Source organism: Schistocerca serialis, unplaced genomic scaffold (assembly GCF_023864345.2).
Source record: "Schistocerca serialis cubense isolate TAMUIC-IGC-003099 unplaced genomic scaffold, iqSchSeri2.2 HiC_scaffold_391, whole genome shotgun sequence".
NCBI classification, from domain to species: domain Eukaryota; kingdom Metazoa; phylum Arthropoda; class Insecta; order Orthoptera; family Acrididae; genus Schistocerca; species Schistocerca serialis.
The window spans coordinates 26,280-30,815 of record NW_026047967.1 but is presented as its reverse complement, the minus strand read 5'-3'; the positions used below and the strand labels follow the sequence as shown (position 1 = coordinate 30,815).

Sequence of the window (4,536 nt, the reverse complement as noted above, 5' to 3'; positions counted from 1 at the left end):
AAACACTCTCCTGGGTAAAGAAGACAACTTCCGTGCGGTGTCCGGGTTTCGAACCCGGATCAGCTACTTGGGAAGCAACCATGCTGACCGACACAGCACCACCGCCTTCTGCTACGCGCTGCTTGCGCCGTGATGTGTCGCCTTCCCTCCTGGCGCCAGAGGCCGAAGGCAATCTCGCTGTAGGCGCTCAACGCCGAGTGGAAGGCGAGCACATGTGAACCCGTTTTCCTGGTGCTGCTAGGGCCATATACTGAAACTGAGCGCAGAACTAACTTTTACTGAAGAATCTGCCCTTTAATGCACATCAGGGCGAACACGAAATTTCTAATATGAAGTACTCACTGACGATCCAAAGACGTTTCAGTATGTACGCGTCGGTACCACCGGGGCAGTGCCTAATTATTGTAAAGTGAAGGTCGACAGTTTGAGCCTCACGGGAAGTATTTCATTGGCTTCCCACGAGTGCGTGATGCACAGCGTGGCTGTTGCTAGGAAACGGCCTTATTTGCCGTTGGCCAATATCTAGTTTTCTTTGCATCAATGTGAAAATGTTCCTATTACTAAATACAGTTTTGCTAGTTACAGTTCAAACTAGAAACGACGGAAGAAAGCGGTCCAACGCGCCACATTGCTTCCCGAAAGGGAGGGTGCATTTTCTACGCCATGTCTGACATTGCGTCTTAAATTTTCTAAAACTGACATAATTCCATCCTACCGAAAAAAGAAACAGATTTCGCAGTGAGGTTCTTTGAGATATTGCTAGAGATGGAAGTCTCTGGAGCTCTTGCCTCGCACGTCAGATTGGCCGAGCGGTCTAAGGCGCCAGATTTAAGCTCTGGTTCCCGCAAGGGAGCGTGGGTTCGAACCCCACATCTGACAAAGCATTTTAAACATTCTGAAACTAACATACTCCCTTGATCTTACAGAACAAGTAAATTATGCAGGAACACGCCGCAGATTTTACTAGAGACGACAGTGACAGCCCGAGCGGTCGAAAAGAAATAGCGGAACATACTTTTCCTGCGTCGAGGTTTAGCTCTTCTCACGGACGTTTCCGTTGTTGTTGTGCTGTGGCTCTGGGTTCCAAGCGACAGCGAGAAAACCTCAACAGCAACGCATACGTGTTTAAATGAATCTTAAGGCCTTAATAAAGATAGATGAAACGGTGGTTCAGGTGCTGGAGTTCTGAAGCGGCCGTATTGCGTGGGCAGTATGCTCACTAAGTTAATGTGTCATGCTAACAACGGGAAGGCTATGGGTTACATCCCACCAAGGGATATTCCATATTGCTTCCCTAAAAGGCAGCGCGAGAGACTGCCAGGCAAATCCCAAGTGATCTGTACAAGGACTGAGATGTCCGCACGTCTGGAAACGTTCTCGCCGACTTGTGTGCCACGCTGACGACGCGGGTTCTCGTCCGATCACCGAAGTTAAGCAGCGTTTTTGCGTGCTTAGTACACGGCTCAGTGGCTAACTAGGAAGTCTGCGTGCTGTTGGAATCTTTTATTTTGCCTTTTCCCTTAGTTTTCGGTGTTGCTGCGCGGTAATGATACGGTCCAGCACGCTGACCCCTCTCTTGCCTCTCGGGACGCAAATTCGCGAACCTGCGGCCACAGTCAAATGAAAGGGTCCGTTGTGCGTTTGTCGAGTTGGTCTCTCCCAGTCGTTTCTAGCGCCCTTCCTCTACATATACGACCATTTGCAAGCGTCAGCTTTCGCGTCAGCCGAGCAAAGTCGAGACAAGTCGACACATGGGGACACACGATGCTGTGAATCGCAATCCGCACTAGCCTACGCGGAGCGGGACGAGGGGCGAAGGAAAACCATTCGTAACACGACAGTTCGGAAATTCGACGATCGCGAGCGTTGGAAACACTCTCCTGGGTAAAGAAGACAACTTCCGTGCGGTGTCCGGGTTTCGAACCCGGATCAGCTACTTGGGAAGCAACCATGCTGACCGACACAGCACCACCGCCTTCTGCTACGCGCTGCTTGCGCCGTGATGTGTCGCCTTCCCTCCTGGCGCCAGAGGCCGAAGGCAATCTCGCTGTAGGCGCTCAACGCCGAGTGGAAGGCGAGCACATGTGAACCCGTTTTCCTGGTGCTGCTAGGGCCATATACTGAAACTGAGCGCAGAACTAACTTTTACTGAAGAATCTGCCCTTTAATGCACATCAGGGCGAACACGAAATTTCTAATATGAAGTACTCACTGACGATCCAAAGACGTTTCAGTATGTACGCGTCGGTACCACCGGGGCAGTGCCTAATTATTGTAAAGTGAAGGTCGACAGTTTGAGCCTCACGGGAAGTATTTCATTGGCTTCCCACGAGTGCGTGATGCACAGCGTGGCTGTTGCTAGGAAACGGCCTTATTTGCCGTTGGCCAATATCTAGTTTTCTTTGCATCAATGTGAAAATGTTCCTATTACTAAATACAGTTTTGCTAGTTACAGTTCAAACTAGAAACGACGGAAGAAAGCGGTCCAACGCGCCACATTGCTTCCCGAAAGGGAGGGTGCATTTTCTACGCCATGTCTGACATTGCGTCTTAAATTTTCTAAAACTGACATAATTCCATCCTACCGAAAAAAGAAACAGATTTCGCAGTGAGGTTCTTTGAGATATTGCTAGAGATGGAAGTCTCTGGAGCTCTTGCCTCGCACGTCAGATTGGCCGAGCGGTCTAAGGCGCCAGATTTAAGCTCTGGTTCCCGCAAGGGAGCGTGGGTTCGAACCCCACATCTGACAAAGCATTTTAAACATTCTGAAACTAACATACTCCCTTGATCTTACAGAACAAGTAAATTATGCAGGAACACGCCGCAGATTTTACTAGAGACGACAGTGACAGCCCGAGCGGTCGAAAAGAAATAGCGGAACATACTTTTCCTGCGTCGAGGTTTAGCTCTTCTCACGGACGTTTCCGTTGTTGTTGTGCTGTGGCTCTGGGTTCCAAGCGACAGCGAGAAAACCTCAACAGCAACGCATACGTGTTTAAATGAATCTTAAGGCCTTAATAAAGATAGATGAAACGGTGGTTCAGGTGCTGGAGTTCTGAAGCGGCCGTATTGCGTGGGCAGTATGCTCACTAAGTTAATGTGTCATGCTAACAACGGGAAGGCTATGGGTTACATCCCACCAAGGGATATTCCATATTGCTTCCCTAAAAGGCAGCGCGAGAGACTGCCAGGCAAATCCCAAGTGATCTGTGACAAGGACTGAGATGTCCGCACGTCTGGAAACGTTCTCGCCGACTTGTGTGCCACGCTGACGACGCGGGTTCTCGTCCGATCACCGAAGTTAAGCAGCGTTTTTGCGTGCTTAGTACACGGCTCAGTGGCTAACTAGGAAGTCTGCGTGCTGTTGGAATCTTTTATTTTGCCTTTTCCCTTAGTTTTCGGTGTTGCTGCGCGGTAATGATACGGTCCAGCACGCTGACCCCTCTCTTGCCTCTCGGGACGCAAATTCGCGAACCTGCGGCCACAGTCAAATGAAAGGGTCCGTTGTGCGTTTGTCGAGTTGGTCTCTCCCAGTCGTTTCTAGCGCCCTTCCTCTACATATACGACCATTTGCAAGCGTCAGCTTTCGCGTCAGCCGAGCAAAGTCGAGACAAGTCGACACATGGGGACACACGATGCTGTGAATCGCAATCCGCACTAGCCTACGCGGAGCGGGACGAGGGGCGAAGGAAAACCATTCGTAACACGACAGTTCGGAAATTCGACGATCGCGAGCGTTGGAAACACTCTCCTGGGTAAAGAAGACAACTTCCGTGCGGTGTCCGGGTTTCGAACCCGGATCAGCTACTTGGGAAGCAACCATGCTGACCGACACAGCACCACCGCCTTCTGCTACGCGCTGCTTGCGCCGTGATGTGTCGCCTTCCCTCCTGGCGCCAGAGGCCGAAGGCAATCTCGCTGTAGGCGCTCAACGCCGAGTGGAAGGCGAGCACATGTGAACCCGTTTTCCTGGTGCTGCTAGGGCCATATACTGAAACTGAGCGCAGAACTAACTTTTACTGAAGAATCTGCCCTTTAATGCACATCAGGGCGAACACGAAATTTCTAATATGAAGTACTCACTGACGATCCAAAGACGTTTCAGTATGTACGCGTCGGTACCACCGGGGCAGTGCCTAATTATTGTAAAGTGAAGGTCGACAGTTTGAGCCTCACGGGAAGTATTTCATTGGCTTCCCACGAGTGCGTGATGCACAGCGTGGCTGTTGCTAGGAAACGGCCTTATTTGCCGTTGGCCAATATCTAGTTTTCTTTGCATCAATGTGAAAATGTTCCTATTACTAAATACAGTTTTGCTAGTTACAGTTCAAACTAGAAACGACGGAAGAAAGCGGTCCAACGCGCCACATTGCTTCCCGAAAGGGAGGGTGCATTTTCTACGCCATGTCTGACATTGCGTCTTAAATTTTCTAAAACTGACATAATTCCATCCTACCGAAAAAAGAAACAGATTTCGCAGTGAGGTTCTTTGAGATATTGCTAGAGATGGAAGTCTCTGGAGCTCTTGCCTCGCAC

The 4,536-nt window shown here is 50.0% G+C and overlaps 2 non-coding genes across 2 annotated transcripts; both read left to right on the top strand.

Annotated features, from left to right (window-relative positions):
• The first annotated feature begins 795 nt into the window (after positions 1-795).
• Positions 796-879, top strand: Trnal-uaa (transfer RNA leucine (anticodon UAA)). The gene has a single exon. It is a non-coding gene; the product is annotated as a tRNA-Leu (tRNA).
• Positions 880-2,665: 1,786 nt separating this feature from the next.
• On the top strand, positions 2,666-2,749 carry Trnal-uaa (transfer RNA leucine (anticodon UAA)). Its single transcript has one exon. It is a non-coding gene; the product is annotated as a tRNA-Leu (tRNA).
• Positions 2,750-4,536: the final 1,787 nt, after the last annotated feature.